This window comes from Sturnus vulgaris, chromosome 11, assembly GCF_052056855.1.
Source record: "Sturnus vulgaris isolate bStuVul1 chromosome 11, bStuVul1.hap1, whole genome shotgun sequence".
In the NCBI taxonomy this organism is placed as follows: domain Eukaryota; kingdom Metazoa; phylum Chordata; class Aves; order Passeriformes; family Sturnidae; genus Sturnus; species Sturnus vulgaris.
In genome coordinates this window covers 12,948,085-12,971,787 of record NC_142253.1, presented here as the reverse complement: position 1 = coordinate 12,971,787, position 23,703 = coordinate 12,948,085, and the positions used below count along the sequence as shown (strand labels likewise).

Below are 23,703 nucleotides of genomic sequence, written 5' to 3'. Positions count from 1 at the left end.
GAACAAAATCCCTTCAGGAGGCCGATGGGGGAACAGGCACATCCCGGCCAGGCCGAGCCGCTGCCGCTGCCCACCTGCTCCCGAGCCAAGAACTCGCCCGCCCCGCCGGGGCGCTGCCCGACAGGTAAGCGCAGCCTCCGGCGGCACCGGCGGTGGCCGACCGGGCTAAGGGGCCGGCTGTCCCCGCCAGGCCCCGATGGCCACGGGCCCTCCTGCGCCCCCCGGGCCGCCCCCTCCGTGGCTCCGGCGGGCCCTGCTCGCCCCGAGCCCCCCGGGAGGAGCCGCGCTGCCGGGGCGCGGAACGGGAGCCCCTCGGGATCAGCCCGGGGCTCTGCGACACCTGAGCGCCCCGGCGGGGTCCGAGCCCCCAGCATCGCTCCCGGCAGGTTTCTTTACTCTCTAGCATCCAAAGGGCTTTTCCGTTAGGAATCCTCACTGCCCGGGCTGCTGCTCATTCCTCGGGACGCCTGGTGAGGAATTTATAAATTAGGTGTAGCACCAGGTCCAGGGAGGGGGAAGGAATAAGGGGGCTGTTCGTTTCTTTAAGAAGACCAACCTTAGTTTTATGCCTAGTAAATAATATTTTATTGCCTTTGGTTTACTGTGGCATTTCAATTATCCCCTTTAGGAGTCTGCAAACTGCGTAGGTTAAAGGTCATTTCTCAAATCACTAGAATTAGTAAAGAATAGCAGAAAACTGTAAAAGGGGGAGGAGCCGGGCAGTAAAACAAGAAAGATCGCCTGGAATAAACTAATAAAGAGCCCCGAGCTGTTTACCTCTCGCATTTGTATTCCCGAATGATGTTTATCATCATGTAATTGCATAATGTCATCGGGCACAAGAAAACGCCAAGCCCGGGACGATCCTCACGGGCAGGGCAGTGAGCAGCAGCTTGGCAATGGGAGAAGCCAGCACCAGATCGTTTTCTTTGCCGGGATTCCTAGTCGCTGCTTTTAAAAAGAGAACTGAAGGGGAATTTATAAATCACGGGCAAATTTTCAAGCTATGGCGCATATAAGTGGAAATAAAGGGCAGAAATCCAAACATCCTGCAAGGCTTTAAGAATTTTAATTTCTCCTCACTATTTAAAACAGCTGGGTGAAGCTAGAGGGGGCAGGAGGGAGAAGTATTGACAATGTTAAAGGCATTCGTGCTGCCCAAGGTTTTGTTTTCCAGGTTTGTTAGTGACAGAGCTCTAAAGGTAACCAGACAGTTGATCTGTCTGGTTTTACTGCCAACATCGAAGTGTTTTCTGGAGAAAAAAAAAACTCTCGGAGTAATGTCATAAGAAGTGTGATGATATCGTTGAATGCCCAAACAGCAGAACCTCAAAAAGCAGCACTGCAGGATTTTAGAGATTTAGGTTACAGCTCTGCAATTCTCTGTAGGGCAAAAGTAAATTATTTCTGGTCTTTTCGATGTGTTTCTGCCATTTTCCTGCAGGGTAATGCATTTTAACAAAGGGGTGGTCACATAAAAACCTTGCACGCCTGTGTTCATTGGAATGTGTGGTGCTGCGTGATTTACATCTTTCCTCCTTGGCCAATGGCAGGGTTTTCGTCATGAAGAACCTGTTTGGGAATCAGAACTTTCAAGGAAAGGAGGTGTTTTCCTGTATGTCTTTTTAGCTCATTATGGAATTTGAGTGTATAACGTAGGAATTATGATACATCTCCCACTGAACCATTGTGAAGGCACAGCCCATGTGCAGCTGGTTTGGTATTATTGCAGTGAATCTGCTTTTTTAGGTGAGAGTCGTACCATAATGCCCATTTGACAGAGCAAAGATGTCACATCACTTTGAGCATATAACATGCACTCTGCTCACCAGACCATCTACTCCAGGGATGACTTTATTTTAAGCTAATTTAGATGTAACTGCCTCGAAATCACACATGTACTTTCCTAAGGCTGCTTTCTTTCCCAAAACATGCTGCTGCCTTCTTTTCTACAGACCACCCTGTCATCCAAAAGATGGCTAAACTACAAAAGAAATGCCAAAGATGATAATTTTATGACAAATCTTGCAATAAGTGTTATTTTCATAATCCTCATCCATAAGAGACAAGAAATAGCATGGGAAACTCTTTTTAGACAATAATTCTGTATTTCTAGCTTGCCTAAACTCTGAACAGACTTTGGCAAGTTATAAGTCTAGAAGACAAAGAAAAAAATATAGATGTATGTCCATGTATGGATGTACCCCCACCCTGTTCCTTTCCCCTCTCTCAAATCCCAAATTCATGATGTTGAAAGACGCCAGCATAGCTTAAGCAGCGATAAACCACTAGAGAGGAAGAAATAATAGTCTAGATTAGCATTCATCTTTACCAGATGAAGACATATTTTAGATGCTGTGAGATGCAAATAAGAGGCAGCAGGCAAAAGAGGAAAGTTTACAGGGTAATGAAGTGTAACAAATTCAGGTGAATACACCAATCTCCAAATCTGCGAAGCCTGTAGAAAAAAATATACCACTTTACATTTAAATTGATGATAACTATACCAATTTATTATTACTAGTAATGAACTGCATAGCAAACAGCCCCCATTTGTCTGCATTATCAGCTGGAGAAAGACAGCTGTGGACTCATTTTTCATGTGCTAAACACAGGTGAGTTTTTTTCCATTTCCTTTTTTTGATGTCTAATCAACCCCAGTGCCACTGCAGAAAGCACAGCCCAGGTACAGGATGTGTTGGGTCATGGAGGAAAATAAGGAGATGAGAAAATAATTTACAAAAAAAAACATAGCCGAAGTAACTAAAAGCTATTGAACCAGGATGCCAACTGGATGAACCCCTATTGCAGCATGGGGCTCCACTGCTGTGAGCTCAGCCAGGTGGGAGATGATTAAAAAGTGCCCTGTCACAAGAGCAGGGGAGGCTGTGCTTTGGTGCCCCAGAGCAATGGTTGCTGTTCTGCAATACTGGTGCCATGGGCTTGTGCCCTGCCCTGGCTCTGGCACACTGAGCTCAGCGAGCTGAGGTGCAGGTGCTGATGGCTGGGAAGGTGTTCAAGGAGGAAATCACTCCCCTGCAGCCAACAGGACATGAGAGAACTGTCTGGACCTTTGGAGTTAGACTGTGGGAGGATTCTGACATTTTTAAATTTGATCTCTGGAATAGTAAGGCTGTTGAAGGTAACTATCAAAGGGATAAATTTACACTCCTAGAAGAATGTGCTGTTTTCTCTCCTGTCCTGCCTCTCCCTGGGGCACGTGTCCCTCTCCTCACACCTTGTGCCTTTGTGTGTGGGTCTTTATCTCGGTGATACCTCGCCCGTCCACATCTCGGCCATCCCCCTGCTGCCACCATATGTCATTGGAATGTTTCAAGTAGTGAGTCTGGTTTACTTAAAGAATAGTGCTTTTAGAGGAATAATACTTTGCTTTGTTTCCATTAGGACCTTAAAAAAAAACGTTTATGGGAGGAAAAATAAACAATCCCACCACCACTCCTTAACAACAGAGTACTTACCCTCTCCTAATGCTACCAGTTCCTTCTTTCACTGAGGCCAAAGGCACCTCCCATAAACTCTGGAGGGCTCTTACATGTTTCTTCTGAGTGCCCTGAACATAACTCTCCCCAATACACACACACAAGGTACACAGAGACCTCATTTTCCAGAGGTGATCAGGCAGGGAGTTTTGTCACACTAACTCCAGCCCAGCGAGGTGTCCTGGCTCCTCTCAGAGAGCTGCACAGGAGGTGGCACATGGAAGGCCACGGCTGCAGAGGGGGCAGCATGGCAGACAGTGGGACAAGGACAGCACAAGGCTCTTCTCCACAGCCCCTCTGCATCCCTCCTGTGGAACAGCCAGTCCTGCTGTGCTTCAGTTCCCAAGTGCAGACACAAAGGACCAGAGGAGCAGCCCAGCAGCAGCTGTGGAGGTGAGGGATCACTCCGGGATCTCTGCTCTGTGAACCTTGGACCTTAGGAGGTAGGACTCCTACCTTAGGAGGCTTTTAAATCCCATTTTCCTGGCATATTTTCATGGTTTTGATGTGATTGCTGTGCTGCACTCATGAACTGCAGGTAACAGGATTCTCAGGAGATTTTATTGACAGCAAAGGAGCAGACCATGAACTGGGAAGAAGGAGAAGAGAGGAAAGGGCTCCATAGCCCCTTTCTATAGGCATGGACACCCACCCCTGACGTGGTCACAGCCATGTGTGGTTGCCTGGGGCCACACCCACTCCTGAATAGCACTCCTTACCTCCAAGGAGATTAGAAGATTAGGCTGGAGTTTATAATTGTAGCAATATTAGATCCTCAGATTCCGCATAGCTCAAGGAGGAATGTAGGTGGATGTTGTTTGAAGCTCTCACCTGAAATATCTCCAAGGATTTCTTTAGGATATGTACACACACATGTCATCAGTAAAGTGTGTTTAAGAGTGAGAGAAGGGATCTTGGTTAGCCCCTATATGACACTTATCTTAAAGAGTACTTACCTAATTCATCATTTCCTTAGGACTAAAGATATGTCATAACAGCTAAGCCAATGTGTATTTGTCCATGACTGCTAAAGCCAATATCATTCTGAAGATAGCTATTAATCTAGGCACCATGAGCAAAACATCTGATAAATTTAACCCTTCCAATCTCCATAGTAGTCTGTCAATTGACCTTGAGTCTTCCAGTTTATTTAGAATATGGCATTATTTTAAAAGATATTTAAGGTTAAGATTACTTTTGAGCTCTTCATTTTAAGTACTTGATCAGGCAAACCTTGTGACTTGTTGCCCTGGTGATATTATTGTCTTTATTTTTCATGATCAAGGTACTATTTTAGCTCTACATTATTTTCCACAATTTAAATAAAAATTGTGAAGATTTTTGAAAATGTCACTGACAGTGTGAATGTTTGCCCACAGTGAAGGACATAAGGATACACTGACAGTAGACATGAGACCAGGCTGAGGAATATGTACTAAGATTCTATACAGAACTGGTGAAAAGGGCACATGGCACTTGGTTCTCCTGCTAAAATCAGTAACTTGGAAAGTTGGAAATTGGTTTATTACCAACCACCTCTTATTCTCTTCTGCTCTTTAGAGCCTGTAGAGTGTCACTTTTCGAGGTGTGGCCTGACAAGATGTGTTTATAGTATAATCTTGGGAGAACCAAGGACCACAGTGGTGAACAGTGCATTGTCCTTCCAGGCAGGACCTGCCAACACAGGGGATGAGTTGAGGCCTTCACTGCCCTCCAGCCTCTCCAGGTGCTGGTGTCAAAGTCCATGGCCTGTGTGTGTGTGACTCCTCTTGTTCTGCTTCTTCACCCAAAGGCAGAGAAACAGCATCTGAGCAGCTCCTGGGGCTGGCAGTCCCACGGGGATGGAAGGTGATCTCTCCTTTATAATGGTACAGAACACTGTAAGCATTTCCATCAAGTAGCTGTACACTGGGAGAGTGTGACAGGTACTCATTAGTGCCCAGTGTGATGGTAATTGCCCAGCCCTGCCCTGCTGGCACCTGTCGTGGTGGCAGCATTTCTTCCACCCAGCCACTAATAACCTATAATTCAAAGCAGAGTGGTGACTCACTTTAAACAAAGCAGCCAAGCAAAGGAACAGCTACAGGAGCAGCCACTTAATTGCTTGATAATAATCATTGCACTTCAGTTTATCTAACAGTCTTTATTACAGGTTGCAAATTTTGCATTTTTTCCATATTTAGTCGGTTGTTTTGCCAATATTTTCATAAAACACTTCCTTCCAGATTATCTGAGGCATACAGGGGAGCTTACAGAGGTGAATGTACTGATTGATCCCCAGCTTCTTGTAGTGAACTTCAGGGGAAAGCCAAACCTCATTCCCTTCTCCAAGGTTTTATTTATTGCATTTTCATGATCAGTTAGTTGTATTTCTACAACCTTTTTTTTTTTTTTTTTTTTTTTTTTTTTTAATAGAGTTATGATGTTATTGTGGGGGCAGCATTATCACGGCTAAGATATTCTGAGGATATTTCCATAGAATCTGATAGCATTTCTTCACTACCCCACATTATCGGCTTGTATTTGTTCAGAAAATATTCCCAAGATTTTCAGTATTTTCTTTGTATTTTTCCTCTGTGTCAAAAAGGTGCCTTAGTTGTAAGTCCCAGCTTGCCTCTGTAAAAAGAGTATAGAATATACATTGTAAAAGTCACTTAAATAGTTAAACGTGTGTCACAGCAGGGCTTTTTGCCACTAAGTGGGCAGGGCACTCCCCTTCCAAATGCTGGACTTTATACTTGCCATTTGCACTGCAATGCATATTGACAGTCCTGTCCCTGAGACCAGAGCACTTTTGGGGAAAGCATTCCTTGTCTGAAACACAATTTGAGCAGTATTTTATTATACTGTGACCCTGTGAGCATACATTCAGGAGGGACTTTTGGGGTTTATTTCAGCTGATTATGGAACACAGAGCAGAATACAGCCAGTGACCTCTGTAAATGATCACATATTTGACTTTTGGATAAGAAGTCATCTAGTCATAAATGATTTATCTAAAAGATTCTATCTGATCTGAGACTAAGCTTCACACAGCTGCATTAGGAAAGGAAAGCATGTAACAATTTATAAATTTCACATACTGTAGTACTTTAGAAAATATATTTACGTTCTATATTCTTTACATATATCTGGACTGGATTTTGAAAGCTAACTCAAAGTAAAATCAGATTTTTGAAATGTTTGTAACAAAGCCCTTCCTAAAAGTCTGGTATTCATTTCAAGATGATATCCTGTATTTAATAAGAATTGTTAATATTGTCTGTGTAGCATAATTACAAAACCGTACTAAGATGTGGCATTCAAAAGATGTGTCCTTTTCATCTTCATTCCTGCGGTGCAAGTAGGATGTGCATCACATCAAAACTATCTCTTCAATTGCCATTTTGTTTATAACACAGTCTAAAGCAGTGGCTTTGAAATGAATATGCAAATAGGAAGAAATTTAGAAAAATAAAAACATCTGAATTTTAAAATTTGTCTCATTCCTCTGGTGCTTGACCTTCCTGGAAGTACTGGGCTATCACACATCAAGGCACCGTTCCTTTCATATAAATTACTCAATTCAAATATATTTACTTTATTTCCAGGCTGCAGTTTAGTATCTGTGTTGGCGAGTAATCTAAATTCTTCTCCAAACTTGCTCTGGTGGCAAGGCCAACCAAACCAGTTGCAGGAAATGCTCCTCCAATGCAATTTCTCTCTAATCCCTCAGAGTTTCCCGAATCTGCATGCATCACAATTTGTATTTGGAATTTCAGAATTGAGAGGGAAAAATAATTGACCGAAACTAGGCAGGGAAATTCTGAAAAAAACATTTCTAGACAGCCAATTTTGATATTTCCTGGTTTGCCTGATTCCTTAGGACATTGATGATGGCAGTGTAATCTACATCAAGAAAGTCTTATAATTTTTTATTGTATTTCAGTCTCTGTTGTGCCAGATACTGATTCTATTCAAATCCCACAGCAATCAAAGGGAGGAGGGTGTTTCATACTGCACAGGGCACATGGGTAATCCAAGTCTGAAGCATGTGCTTGATTTCAGTCAGTCCTACCTTAGGTGCCTCATGCCAAGCTCTCTCTGCACCCCCAGAGAAGATGGCAAAGCACTGAAGAATCACAGGGTTCCTTCATGAAGAAGCTTTCAAAGACTGCATATGGAACTTCTGTGTGAGGGAATTTAGAGTTAAGAAATGTGCAAAGCAGTGCAGGAAGTAGAAAAAGCAGTGGAGAGGAGCAGCAATGCATAAACATTTTAAGCCAGATCTTTCCCTGTGACCTATGCAGAGAACAGATGTGGACAAGGAGTGCTGTGAAAAGGTACCAGTATGACCACGAGCATTCACATTAACCCAAATGCATTTATAATTGATTTCAGGCTTTAAGTCCTGTAAAAATTTGCTCACATGAGTACTTGTATTCTTCTGTAAGCTGTCTGACCAATTATAGCCCCAAATACCAAGCACTGATATCCCTCACTCACTGGAGAAGGACTGAGAGTAATTCCTTCTGATTCCAGTAGCGTGGGAACAAGGTGATTCTCCTGCTTCCTGATTTTAAACTTGTAACCTGTTTCACAGACACTAGTGAATATAATAACATTTATAGTCAGCTTAGTAAATGGTTCTCTCTCTTTTAGCAGAATAACTATATCCAGTCTGCTATGCTTCACAGAGAACAAAGATTGTAAGACATTTCAGTTAATTTAGCTACAAATTACATTAACTGATGGTAACCTTGAAGAAAAATTAAGAATATCTGCAAAATAATCAGGTCTGAGGAAGACTTCCTCTGAAATATTAATTTTCTTTTAACTAAGAAAAAAATTCTTATTATATGAGCTGGACAGGTCTTTTCCTGTAGTTTTCAGACTCTGATGTTTTATTGACCAAACTCCTTGCTTTAGACTTGAGCTCATGTTCTCTGAGGAAGTACAAGTGGTAATTATGCAAGTCTTTCCTTCCCTGTCATGGGCAACATTCACAAGGGAGATTTACAACCTTCAGCCTTCAGATATGGGGACTGGTTGTTTAACTTCAGAGAGAACAACTCTGACATGGTGAATGGCATCAGGACTGGAACAAATCCTCTAGAAACTGGCTACATGGACAGTCTTGGGAGTTAATAATTATGGTGGGGGATTTTGCCTCTTCTTTCTCCTGTAGTATCCCCAGCTGCAAGATTGCTCAGAATTTGTTTTAGAAAACAGACGCCTAAAAAAAAAATGCATTTTACTCCTCTAGGTAATAGCAGACTTACCTTTAGCAATAGCAAAGTAACCAATGGACCGAATGATATTCATTAAATTGTAACAAATTCAGTGATAAATAAGTGATCATAATGTAAAGACACCATAAAGAAAGATTGTGTTAAGTGTTGGTAGGAGTTGAGTGCTGGCCTAAGTACACAGTCAGGACAACTATAGACAAAATACACTGTAAATTAACTTCACTAATGAGATCTAAGATCTATTTTCTTATCACAAAGCATTCAAAAAGTCAGGCAGCCGTTCATCTGACTTACATTTAGCTGGAATTTTGATATATACAAGAAACAGTTTGGCCCCATGCTCCTGTAAATGTACACGTTTGCTTCAGAAAGAAGAAAGTGGGTTACAATCAGAAATTTACTTTTAATCAATGGGCTTTCATTTCACTTCAGTAAAGTTTGGATTAGCCCCTTAATGCACGTGCTTATCATGAGTGACAACAGTCCTGCCTTCACACATTTGGTTGATCTAAGCCTGGGGAAGGTGCAGAGGGCAGGAGAGCTGCACAAGGAATACTCCTGGTCTGTAATGGCCGCATTTTTGTGACCCTTTGTGCATTGTAATAAGGATCTTTTTATTAAAACAAAACAAAACTGCAAGAGCTTGGGGGCAGATCTGTGTTCTCTTTTGGCCTTTGTTAACCTCTAACCAAAATCTGGCCATTTAAAAAACAATGTACTTCAGCTGTTTTTCTTTATTTTTGGAGGTTTAAAATGAAATATAAAGCCCGTAATAAAATGCATATGAGGACACAAATCAATAGACATGAGAACTATGTTAAGAACTATGCAACCATCGAGGTCTTCATTAACAAGGGTGTTCTACTCATGATATTCAGAAAATGCTCTTATTCACTTGTATGCATGTAGTTGTCTGTGTCATTATTTATTTCTATGGTAACCAAAACAGTAAAGGCAGCAATATTAGACAAAATAATCAAGAAGAAAAAAACGACCTCATTGCAAAAGGAGACAACTGAGAGCCAAAACAGAGGTGTTTAGATGATGGTGTAATTTGCTATAATAACTGTTTAACCACATATTTGGCAAGCCCTGGATAACTCACTCATGAGTAATGCATTTGTCCAAATTACATTCAAATAAAAAGTAGTTACCATGCTCCATTATCATGTGTTCTGCACAGATATTTCCTCCCTATCGATTTTCCCACGGCAAGAAGGCTTCTCCCTGAAGTCAGGTTAGCTGGGGATTGGTGCTGATTTCTCTTGTGCAGCCCCTGCGAAGCTGGTTAGGTGCTCTGGAGCCACATATCATCAGTCCATTGCTATCTGGAGCTATCAAACTTCCTTGTGCAGCCTCCCACTCGCCTCTTCCCTGCCTGCTCCATCTGGAGGGAGCTTGGCTGCTCTCCTCCAGCCCAGCTCCCCGGGCGCACGGCACTGCAGCTGCCAGAACATCTGCTGTCTCCTGGCCTCGCTGGGGTGAGGACCAAAAGCACGGCCTTTTTCAAGTTGGACACTCGCCTCCATTTGAGACTGGATGAGTTCAAAGTTCTTCTCCTTGTCCTGAGACTTGCAGCTTCATGGGAATAGACAACTGTCTGTAACACAAATTCAAGGACATGTTTCAAAGGGATACAGTGCATTGTCTTTAGGATGCACTGGCCTTGTGCCTGCTTTTCCCCTGCATCTGTGGAGATTTGGGGTTAGAACAGTCTCATTCTGAAGAAAGAGTAATTTTCAAGAGCAAAGAGTGGGAGGAATGCAAACCCAAACAAAATTAGCCCTCGATTCTGCAACTGCATCCATCAAGGGTGGGCACCAGTGCCTCCAGCCTCATACAAAAGCAAAACAATGTGCCCTGGACTATTTGTGATGAAGGCAGAGACTGCTTCATGTTTGAAAAGGTTCATTTAAAAAAGAGGTATCTTATTTGGAAAGTTATGAGCATAAAATAACATCACTGTAATCTCACAGGAGGAAAATCTGCACAGCAGCCCCTCATCAGCTGTACTTTTCATCTGTGGGTCAAATCATGCCCTGGCGACGTGCAGAGCTCCCACTGACTTCATAATGGGAAATGTATTACTTATTTAGAGCTGACTTGGCTTTATTTAGAATGATTTAATACTTTGATTATTAAAAGTTTTGTGGTTTGGAGAAGGAATATCAACAGGTGACACACGCCCTTCTCTGTTCTGTACTTTCTGACAGGTTTCTGCATGGGGCAGGGCCCAGTGTGTGCTGGTTAGTGAGGGTCTTCCAGAAACAAATCCTGGGCCTTGAGCACAGTGTGAACAACCTGGGATGCAGTAGGAGCTCAGCTTTGTCCAACTGGTGCTGGCATGGAGCTGTTTGGGACTCTCAAAACGTGTCTTAACTGATGTGTTGGCTTGAAATGCAAGCTGACACCGCTTCATTCCCTGAGCATCCCCCACTGCTTGCTCTAACTTTGAACTACTCTGGCTCGAGTCTGGAGTGAACAAACAGCCTCTCTGAGGAGGAAACCTCAAGCTCAGAAGAGCTTGATCCATAATCAGGCTCTCTCAGAGCTGGAGGAGCTCTTGACTGTATGAACTCAAACTTCAACATTTGTGGAGATGTTCCTGCACCCAGAGTTGCCCTCTGGGGAGCTCCCCACTTCTGCAGCAGCCACAGACACAAACATGCTAGTCCTGCCTTCCCCTGGGGCCCTCACAGCTGCTTTTTGCAGAGGAAAGATCCTTGCTGAAAACCATCTTACAGAAAATAGGCTTTAAGTGCCTTTGACAGTTTCCCCAAATCCACTGTGGTCCTCTCCAGCTCCTTAGTAAGACATGTTGGCACACACTGTCCTGTCACCAGCTGGGGAAGCAGGAGCTGCCTTTGAAGCAGGAAGTGATCAATATTGAAAATAGAATCAAAAACGTGTCTCCAATGGGACGGGCAGCCCCTGATACAGACACCAACAGAACACAGAACAAGCTGCTCCAAACAACTGTGCAGGTCTGGAAAGAATAGATAGATAGAAGCTACTGCTATTCAATTTGTACCATTGCAGCTCAAAGCTGAGCAGGCGTAAGTAGAATACACAATAAATGTATATTTAGCTGTAGTTAAAAGTGAAACTTAATATCCTATGTTAGTGCATAGTACTCTTACGAAGAAAACGAATTTATAGGTAAAGAAACAGAGCTTAAAACTAAGAGACTGTGTGGTTTTAAACAAGCTAAGTAAAATGCATACTTACTTACCTTTTATTCTCCTGCTGCGAGTGCCCTGAGCTGGTCCAGGGAGTTCTATGAGGTAAGAAATTCCTGGTCAACAAAAGTTCCTTTTCTAAAAAAAGTGAACATAATGGAAAAGGGGAACCACTTACCAGGCAGCTGAAAAAGGAGCTGACTGTGCAGAGAATTTCACACCTTATGGCTTTTGGTCAGTAAAGTACATAAACAAAATGTAATTTTCTATGCAATTACACAGGGTCACACAAGAATATTATGTTTTAGAAACTCACTCAAAAGCATATTGCTCTCTAAGAGCCCAATCCAGAAAATAGTTCCTCACTTTAGTAAAGTTGCTCGTAAGTATTTCTGGGAGTGGGGCCTACAAGACATTTTCTTTTTTATGCTTTTTTAAACAGTTTATGTGATAGTAACAACAGGAAGATAAATTACTTTGAATGGTAGCAATTAGAGAAATAAGGAGTGTGATAGATTTACCATGTGGAAAACATCTCTCACACATTTTCCTACAGTCATTAAACCTGCTTTTAATGACACAACACTGATTTCAGAAAGAAAAAGTTTATTTGATGAAAATAAACAAGCTGATCAACACTAAATACTTCCCATACACATGATAACAATGTTATGAACTCTAAATACCTTGGTACTTTACACTTCTACAAGACATTAAATTACAATGACTGTCTAATACATGCCCACTGGTAATTTCTAGGAATTCCTTAGTTTCATATCAATGTCCTTAACCATATATCAATATCACAATCCAGAACATGCCACTCACTTGAAAAAATTATTACAAGAAGCACTATCAAATGAGGATCTAAGGTAAATAGGGGATACTGACCCATTGCTGCAGAACATCACATTCAAACGTCACCCTACACACACAAAAGAAACATTGCGGATATAGTTTGTGTCAACACATCTGAGGTCTTTTCATAAACACTGTTTAAAAAGTAAATTGAAACCCACTTTCAAATGAAAGTCAATGTGCAGGTACGTGCATACTGGATACACAAAATTCATTAAATACAAAATTCATACTGTACATTTAAATGAAAGAAAGACTGTGCAGTACAAGACTGATCTCACATTAAAATAATTACCTTTATCTTAAATGTTAAGCAAAAGTTGGTTTGCTTCATTACACTCAGAGGGGAGGAAAAAAAACCTACCAAACTTTGCTTAAATAAAATATTTCCCAACATCACAGTGTTTATTGTAAACCCCGAGATTCTATTTTAGGATATGAAAAGATTTTCTCCAAACATCATAGAATATCACATGAAATGAAAAGAAGGAGAAAAAAAACCCAAAACCAACAAAACAAAGCAAGAAATAAAACCTCAATGTTAGACAAAATTTTCCTCTTTAAGGGCTGACTTTTAGGCCCTGATAAAAGTTTAGATCAATATTCATACCAACATGAGTGGAGCAAAAATGCCCCTAAAATAATATCTGTGACAAAATTGGCACATACATATAAATATCTAACTATACAGCTTTGTATCTGTGACCCTATTTCCCCCTAGTTTATATCCTACTTCAAGTATTCGGTTGCAGAGTTAAGGTAAAGACCTGATTGTAAGAGACACAGACGATTGTCCCCTACTGCGACAACAAATTTGTCATGAGAAACCAGTTTTGTTGTCTGAGTTTCCAAGTGCAACATTTGTCATATGTGCTAAATATACTCCCAAAAGCTTTGCTGTTTCAAAAACAAAGATCTAAAATGCCATTGATAGTTAAAGGACAAACTTTTTAAACATGAATGAAATTGAGATTATCTACGCTATGCTAATTCTATACATTTTATTCTATTTACTGAAGAGAGTAACATACAGCAGGAATCCTGCTCAAATAAATTGCTCTTTGATTGCACCGAGAATCATGGTACAAATAAATAAAATATCATCTCTAGACAATTATTTTAAGGGGATTACTATGTATGGCTCATGTAGGATGTTTAGGGTTAATCGCACCACAGGTTCAAAAAAAAAATTTTCTAAATTCAGTGCAAGACTTTAGGAGTATCCATTAAATTTCTTTTTTTTTTCTTTTCTTTTTTTTTTTTTTTAACAGCAGCAAAAAAAACTACTAAGGATTAAGGCCACCCATGCTTAAATTTATTGTTTGTCCTTTAAAAATGCAGATATTCTATTTCCACTGCCATCAGCATGGAAGTGTTTCTTCCATGGACAAAAAGATGCCTCAACAAAACAGCCAAACATTTGCACATGTTTGCCAGACTGACTGAAAATGTTTGAGGAGTCAGAAGGAACCTCTCCTTGAGAAGTGGTAGAGATCTGACTGTCAGTTAAGAGTCTCTCACTGAATGTAATGACTTCACATTTTTATTTTTCCTTGCATGTGCTTTAAATTTATTTTGCTAGACACATTTTGTTGACACAAACAGCCTTCAAGTGCTATTTGTTCATTGGTACTTTCTTTAACATCTAAGATTCATTGGGGTCCATGTTGGAGACTGTTTTTCAATGTAGAGAATAACAAACAGTTCCACATTTACAGGAGACCTAGTGCATATACTGTATTCACAGCAATCTCGTTTTTGTTTTTGTTTTTTTCTTCTTTTAGAGTCCCAGCTTTCATTGTTGAAAACATGTATGCATTTGGATGGTAAAAGGTTGATACATCCTTGTGTACATGTCCATATATACACACATATGTATTTATATACACCTCAAGCTTTTACCATCCAGGAATAGATACATCTTGTATATAATCATATATTTATGTTCAAATTAGATGTCCTATGCATTGTCAGAGACACACACCATATTTTCATAAAACTAAGCTTTTTCATCAGTTATTAGTACCAAAAATTGATTTCGTTTCCAACCTGGCCCAGAGCTTAATACCGGTTATAGTATCAATATTTGGTTTTGGTTTGTTTTTAATTTAAATTATTTTATCGGTAGATAAAAGAAAACAGAGGAGGGTAAAGGCTTAGTTTTTATATTTTGGAAAAGCCTGTATCTAACTGGGGGTAAAGTTAATGCCAACACCCTTATATAGCATTTTACTAATACCTCTTTGATAATCTAGTGCAATAGAAGTGATACTTTAGAATAGACTAGGTAAAATCAGCAAATGCAGATACCACATCTAAGGGAATCTGACTTACCTATTAAAACCAATATTAGTTTACCAAAAATTAGCTAAATAACCTGTTTAACTGAATTTCATGAAACAACTATATTCTGAACAGATGGTTTCTTTATAAAAACAGAGTAATTCACAAGACCCATTAAGGACAGAAATGAAGATCTTATAATTTCTGCTTGAGTCTCCTTCATTATTTTCCAAAGTATCTGATTTCCTAATAGACTACAAGAAATAATGGAGAAAATGCTAATTAATGCAGCATTTCATTAGATATCAACCTTAGCACTCATTTTCTGCATCTGTGATCTTCTCCAGGATATCATGGTCATGTTTGGAGATCCAATGCAATAGATTATCATTGTTACCTTCCAGTGCTACAGCTTTTTCTTCCTTTTTCACTAGTTCCTCTGACAACTGTAACAAGGGAAAAAAAATTCCAATTAACAACATGACTGAAACATCCAGAACATCTTAGTTCTCATCTAATCAAGATTCTCATACGTATGAGTGGAGATAATGCTTTTCTAGGGGCTGAGGATTAAGTAAGGCATTTAAATTCAATTTGAACCCACTTACGTTCATAGGGTAGCAAGTAGTTTTATTGCTGATTTGTATGACACTATTCCCCCTAAATGGGAAATATTTTAAATTCCTAAGATGTCAAATTCTGTTGTGCTTGTGATTCTGTAAACACTGGGTTTTCTGATCTTGTCTATAAGCATAGTAACTTTGAAAGGGAAATGCTATTAATAAATTAAATATTTTTCTGTGGGAACCAAGGGAATCATTAGTTTGTTTCCACTCAGTTCCGTGGCAGGTGGGAATGTGTAATACCTCTACCAGTCTTCCAAAACTGAAGCACCCTTTTCCTGTCATATTTTAAGCACTTTAAGTTCACTTGAATTTGCAGAACAGTGGAGAAAGGTTTTATGGATACAAGAAGCTCATATTTGCAGAAGTCAGAACACACAGCAGTGTGTTAGGAGGTTTTCAGCCACACACCCACTAATCACAGGTGCTCTGCCTGGCTTGGCTGGCACTGCTGAAACCCAGGGACTACAGCAGGGAGCTGCTGCCAGCACAGCTCAGCCAGTGGGGAGAACCTTCTGCCTTCCACCAGCTTGGGATGAGACTCTGTCTGATTGTGACTAGAGTGAGGCCTCAATGATTTTTATTGTTACTTTAGCTGTGCTTCAAGCAAACAGCACAGTATTCTTGAGCAGAGAGCAGTGAATTGGTCTTATTCACATTATCTGTTTATCAGATGAGTGGGAGGAATTAAATTATTCCTTTAGAGGGCAGTTGTTCATTTATCCAGTGACTTTGTTTCTAGAAAATTTGAAATGCGTTATGTTTCTCCATTATTCCCCTTCCATTTATGTAACGTCAAAAGTTTTGAAAACATCGCATTTTAGAAAAGGAATTTGCCATACAAAGCTTAGGGTTTTGTCTACAATTGAAAAGTTGTTGTTTTCAAATAGAAATACTTGACTAAAATTCCCCTTTAAAATTTCAGAAACTAATATTCATCTGATAAATTATTCTGTGAGTAAAGTGAAACACTGTTTACAGAATAAACTATCATATTATTTTAAATCTCTATTTTCAAGTTCACATCCTGCTGGAAAGCACACATAATAGTTTATATCATATGAACATAGATGAATAGTTCTACTTTTGCAGTGAGAGGTTGGTACAATTCTTCTGGTTAAAACACTTAGGGACTAATCCAAAGCCCACTGAAATGTGGAAAGGTTCCCACCGACTTTAACAAGTTTTGGATCTGGCCCTTGAACAGTCTAAAAATGACTTCTGCAGAGCTGGAAAGCCAGGGAGTTCCTAAAGTAGATCATGTTACTAGTTCTGGCACATAAAATCGTTGCAAACGTTTTATGAAAACTGTAAGCCAGCGCATGCATTACGTTTGGTGAGCTGTGCATAGCTCCCATTCTTTTGTGTGCTGAGAATTTCTTAATCATATTCAAAGAGATACTCAGGCAGAGGAAGCCCACCTATAAATTAATGAGGAGAGCACATTCCAGAAACTGCAGCACAATAGTGCCTAGGTTTTTTAAGCTAAAACGTAATCACAGCAAATCTTCAATGTAGTTGCTATTTTACAAGCTGAAGTTCCTCTGCAATTAACACTTCTATGCTCAGGAAAAAAAATAAAAAGAACCCAGAATAAAGTGTCCAATCTGAGGAATAGCAGCAAAGTACAAAATGCACTCCCTCTCCAGCCTGCTCCTCAGATTTTCATTGGGGTTTTACTACAGAATGAAAGCCCCCAAATAAACTTCACCCACTTAATCAACCCACCCATTCATCAGGAAACCATATATGTATTGGAAGTGTAACAAAAACTTGTTCACCACAGGAAATGCAAAGTATTTCTCAAGTAAGTCAAATAAATATATAAAAGGATATTGCTGTCAAATACCAACTGAGGTTGAGTAAATTAAATTTATATTTGTTTCTTCAATGCTGTACTTGGTAAAAGTCACTGAACCTCTAAAACAGAAATAAAGTTTGGTAACATGCATTGGGCCTGAATTCAGCAGTGCTGCAGCTGAAATTAATGTCTTATGAGTTTGGCACCTCTGTCAGTCCATTAGATACCAGTCAATGAAAACAGCAGAAGGATGTGAAGGTATAAAAGTGTAGTAGCCCACAAATATTTGTTCAGATTGTTTTTCCTTTGGATAAAGACACCTGCCTGATTAGTACTTTTTACCTCCAATCCTTTCCTCTCAGCAGTGATTTGCAGAAACAAGCTGGAGAGGGTGGGTAAACACAAAGGGGTTAAAGGGGAAACTGTTTAATAACAGTAGTAAAATGCAGGCTATTTTTGACATCTGGGTTAATGTCCATTATGCTCCATATGCTTTCCAAATGTTTGCAACAAGCACCCAGATACAAAAACAGATACCCATTCACATAGGCTTAAATTGCCCTCTCCTAACCTGTTACACATGGTACCTACATAAAAGGCCAACAACTGATATGGTAATTAGTGAGTAAGAAAGGGAGGGAATAGACACTTTATTGCAGGGAACTGGTATCTGACCAAATGTTAGTAAAGAAGGATATCATTAATGAAAACCTGTGAGGGCTATTTCTGCTCCCTAATCTACGACAAGGCCTCTGTATTATAATGTGACATCCTTGAAAAAGCTGTCAGGATGAATTCCTCAGTTTCCTTCTCCAGACTCATTCATCATTACTGCAATGAGAGTACCAACAAATGATGGGAAATTATTTCATTTTCTGCAAACAAGTAACTAGACTGGAATAAGGCTACAACTCATAAGTCTTTCTCAAGTGATGTCCTGGGATTTGCCTGTGCCTCTTGCAACAACATAATGTAAATTATAGGAAGGAGAAAAAAAAACATTCTCAATTTTTACCTTTGTGCAAAACCATGAAAAGAATTAACTAAGAGAAAGCCCTAACACTCTAAATTCTGTCCCTGCCACCAGCCTATTGTGGGACCAAGGAAACAGTTCATATCATTTTTCTGTGCTTAACTTGCCCTTTGCTACAGCAGGCACAACATCAGGCTCCTCACAGGAATTTGCAAGACTTAATGTCTGTAATGTGCCTTAAGAGTCTTGGATGAGTGCTAAGTATTATTATTTTTCAGTTCCTGCATTTGATTAAAACTGAAATAACACAGTAAAAATTAAATTAATATATTAAGTTACAAGTAAAGAGCAAGCATGTGGTTTGTGGAGCTACTTGTAACACTTTTAATATGAACGTGTATTACAGAGTAGGTGATTCCCAAGGTCTGTACTGACATGTACCATGTGGGCATAACTTAACAGCTGAAAAACCCCCCAGAAGTTTGATTCAGCCAAAAATCTGTTCGTGGCTTCTGTGTGAGCTCAGAGCTCGGGCCAGCAGGAGCACTGTGGGCTGCCTTCCCCTGCCCCTGAAGTGCAGTTGCAAACACCATCACAGCCCAGATATTTGCAACCCAGCACAAGCAACAAAATTGGGTAGCACAGATCTGCTGCAGTGCTCGCCACTGTTACAGGTCCCTTAGCACAGGATGTGACAATGGCATGATATGTGCTGTTTGAACCTCCCTGCCATTACAGCCCCAACAATAAATACTGGTTTTGCTACTTCCTCCTGGCCTAACTCTTGAGGAAATAAAGAAAGCCCACCTCTCACTTTCTAAATACAGTAACCTGTTAAAGCCTGTTATATCGACATGGAAATCTCTTGTGAGGAGGGCCAAGAAGAAAAATAATTAAGGCACAAATTTGTATCCAAGGTACATAGAAAATTTTCAATGCTGAGATGCCAAAGACACCTAAGACACTTGTTGAGCAGAGTGAAAAGGTAAAATCTAGTTTAAATTTATAGCATTCCTTCAGTGTCCCTCTAGGAGTTTGGCTTTTTGCCAGTGTTCCTTGTTAAAAATTTGTTAAACGTGTTTGGCATTAATGCAAACACAAAGTGCTCATTTGTTACAAATTCTATTGGAATGCATTCATTTAAGGCAATGAAGTAGTTACCAGAAAAGAAAAAATGTTCATTAAGTACATTTTAAAAATACAATGATGTATGCGGTGCATAACTATGGCGCCCCAGTGGCTATATAAATATCTGACAGAATAACCACAAGTTGTGTTTGGTTTGAAATTGGAATCTCTTAAACATAACCGATAGAACAAAAACTGGTTTTGTTTGTTGTCAAAACTGATGTTAGTCCTTCTTGTTTAGATCTAGTTATAATAACCAAAGTCCTGCCATACAATTTTTTTACATCTCAAATCAATAAAGCCCACGGGCTAAAGTAATACTCAAGGAAGTTTCTTGATTCAAAAGGTAAGTGCAGCACTGCACATTATCTGGAGAACACTGGACACAGAAAGTAAACACCCTGCTTGGAGGAGAACAAATTTTAGTCATTCTTAAAAACTCCACTTAAGGAAATGTTACCTGGGAGATCTGCAACTGTCTGACAACATTCAGGTTCACCTCAGCAAAAGCTGTCCTGCTCTACTCCTTTCAGAATATAAAGAGCTCAGATCTAGTTTACAGCTTCCCAATAACAAATCCTTCTTCTATAATAATGTGAAATATCCCTGGCAATGATAACTCTTGATGTTGAATAAGCAATCTGAGGTCTCTTTCTTAGATGTTTCTTATCTGCATTGTAGAAATAAAACAATTTTTCTCTTTTTTTTCCAATGATTTATAGCTACTTACAAAAGTGTTTAAAAGTTATAAATACATAAGTAAAACATATTCAAAAGAAAGATCCAGAAACCGTGTGATTTAATTAAATATTGAAAGGTTCACAAAAAACTACCAGCATAAAAAGTTATTTATAAAGACAGAATTAAATTTGCTCCAATTCTGGCAGAGAAATTATTTATCCCATTTGTTGCTATTTATGTTTTAAATTCATTACACAGTAAACTTCAGAAGGATCTACAGCTGGTGGTAGAATCATTGCACGAATGTGATGAACTTTCCATATTGCTATAATGCCAGAATTGTTAATCTTAGTTAGGGATAAAAGCAGATACCATTGGGATGAATAAAATCAAATGGATTCAAGCCCTCTAGACAGTATGAGTCCTTGAAACTACTGTACAATTATATCATAAAATTAGATGAAGTTTATGAACCTTGAGACTATTTGGACAAGGATGCCTTCTCTGCTGGGAATGTTTATAAATCAAAATTAGACAAGTGCTATATGAGTTAAAAGACAGCTATTTTCTTTTCTAAGAATCTTTTTCTTTTCATAAAACTAAGTCCAGTCCGAATAAAAGCTCTTCAGAAATATGAGAAAACTCAGTATATATCCTTCAGTCTGTCACTGGGACACTGAATTAAAAAAGAGGATTATAGGGAGTGTTAAGAGCAGGACTTTGCAGTGGGCTGAGCTGGAGTGAAGATGATGGAAGAGTTTCCATCGATCCCACGAGCCCCCGGAGCCGCACAGGGAGGCGGCCGGGATTCAGGGCGCAGGGCACGGGACTCTTTGTCAAGGCGTTTAAGACTTCCTAAAGATAGAGCACATTGACACCATTGTTACTGTTTGTTGTTGTTGTTATTTAAATCGAATTGAAGCGACAAGAAAAGAAGACTTCTTAGTTTAAATGCCACAAAATGGGATCACGAAAGCAGTGGATAGCAGGGATCACTTGATGAAATTGGAAGGTGCCTTTTCCATCCTGGCTGATGTGGAATGCCATTTATTCTCATGGGCGGGATTAATTAGGGGCCTTTTTTGGTTTGGCTTTTTTTTTTTCTTTTCTTTTTTTGAACATCAAGGTTTCGCGCTCGGTGCTGCCTAATAACACGGTGTGCCTGCCCGCCACCTGGCCCGGCGCGGCTCGCCCGGCTCCGGCGGCGGCACCGCCTCGGGCCACGGCAAGTGCGGGCAGGAAACGCCGGCACGGCCGCGCTTAACCCGCGCTCTGCCGGCCCCGAGCCGCCCTGCGACCGAGCGGCGACCCTGCGGCCGCAAATGTGACAAATGTGACAAATGAGCGCGGAGCTCCTGCAGCGGCGCGGACACGGAGCGGGCACGGAGCGGACACGGAGCGGACACGGAGCGGACACGGAGCGGACACAGCCCCGCGCCCTGCTCGGGACGGAGCCGGAGTGAACCCGCGCAGCGCCGGCGGAGACACAGCGCGCACAGAGCGCATAGAGCGCAAACATAGCGCACACACAGCGCAAACATAGCGCACACAGTGCGCACACAGTGTACACAGAGCGTATGCACAGCGCACACAGCGCAAACACAGCGCACAGAGCGCGCACACAGCGCAAACACAGCGCACACACAGCGCACATACAGCGCGCACAGCGCGCACAGAGCGCACACACAGCGCACACAGCGCTCACACCGCGTACAGCGCTCACACCGCGCACATACGGCACAAACAGCGCACACATACGGCACAGACAGCGCACACACAGCGCACACACAGCGCAAACACAGCGCAAACACAGCGCACACAGTTCACACAGCGCACAGCGCTCACACAGCGCACACATACGGCACAAACAGCGCACATACAGCGCACACAGCGCTCACACAGCGCACACATACGGCACAAACAGCGCACACCGAGCGCGCACAGCGCACGCACAGTGCACACAGCGCACATACAGCGCAGACACACCGCACACACACAGCGCACACAGCGCCCGTGCCGGCTGCCAGGAAAAGAAGTGGTTAAATAAACGCTGTGTCAAGCCCCCAATCTAATAAGTCATCTTATTAGGAAGTTGTGATGCCCTGTTTGCCCTCGCCTGTGGCTTGTCTGCTGCACTGAAAGGTCTCCTGCTGGGACCTTTGTGGCATTATACGAGGTAGAGAGGGCTGCTGCAATATACGAGCCTTGGTTTGGAGCAGCCAAAACAGCAGGAGAACTAAGCTGCAAAGAATTAAACATGTAACAACTTTGTAAAAGCACAGACAGTGATTGAGGTTGGCCCTTTTGCTGTTGACACATTCTGGCCCCTGTAGGTTGTGGTCACTAAGCCCATTAGAGCTGCAGTGTGGCAACATCTAGTTCAGCAAGTTCAATGTGTTTCTGGTTTATTTCTAAATACTGGATGCAAGCTGGCAGCGATAGGAGAGTGGAATATGGCACCCGAAATATGTCATAAATACAGTCGTCATTGTCAGGGATGTGAAATTACTTTTCAAACTATTTATTTTTGGCAGATGGAGGGTGGGTGTATTTTTACACTTTGTTAACTGAGATTTAATTTCGGCTTGCTGCATGTTTTGTTTAATTAAGAAAAAAAAAGAGACAGGAAACCTCAAGATGATGTTTTCTCTTAAGAGAGAAAATTTCACTGGAAAGAGAAATCTTTGTTGCTAGAAATTCACTGCAAAATGAAACCAGGAAAAAACAAAGTCAGTAAAATCTCATCTGGGATAGGTTTCACTTATGAGCATCCACTTATTGAAATATCAACTCCCTACTGTACTTTTTGTTTCCATTTCTTAAAGATAAAATATACATTTAATTTAGATTTTAAAACCTGGCTTGTGAAAGGGACAAGAAAGATTAATTAAATTAATGAAAGATATTACGGACATAATGAGGGATAGATATAAATTCTAAACCCTAATATGCAGAAGAATGCACCTTCCCATCTCCTTGTGGACTACACTTTTCCAGGGAACAGTGCAAGGTTTCTATTACACATTGATGAGGATGCTCATGGTCCCTCAGCTCTGAGGACTCTGCCTCTCAAAACTATGTGGTGGTCCCAGGTTTTACGAGTCCCTGCAGATTCATCTCTGCCAAGAGCTGCCAGTCTGTAGATTCGGAGCAAAGGATGAGTTGGCTGAACACTTGTGCATCTCAAACATTTGTCTCTCCCTCCAGCCTGTTAGGGGCTGCCTCTGCCCTCCTCCCCAGCTGAGCCAGAGCTTATGTAAGAGGTGAACTGTGCAGAGAGGGATAAAACAGCTCACAGCTGAGGAAGGGGAGGGTTTGGCAACCTTTTGTTCTTTGTGTCTGCAGCGCAGGCATTTCCCTGGGGCTGTCCCCTGGTTTTTCAGGGGTTTTTGCTCAGGCCTTCGGGTGCCCCCAGCTCCCTGCTCTCGCAGCACAGCTGAGGACTC

At 41.1% G+C, this 23,703-nt stretch overlaps 1 protein-coding gene across 17 annotated transcripts in view; it reads right to left on the bottom strand.

The window, feature by feature from the left end:
* Window positions 1-12,499: 12,499 nt before the first annotated feature.
* Window positions 12,500-23,703, bottom strand: part of ERC2 (ELKS/RAB6-interacting/CAST family member 2) — a 407,597-nt gene continuing 396,393 nt past the window's right edge. For all 17 annotated transcript variants that reach the window (XR_015806058.1, XR_015806060.1, XR_015806062.1 and 14 more), the window contains one exon: window positions 12,500-15,497. The gene's annotated coding sequence lies outside the window, so the exon portion shown is untranslated. The remainder of the gene's footprint in view (window positions 15,498-23,703) is intronic.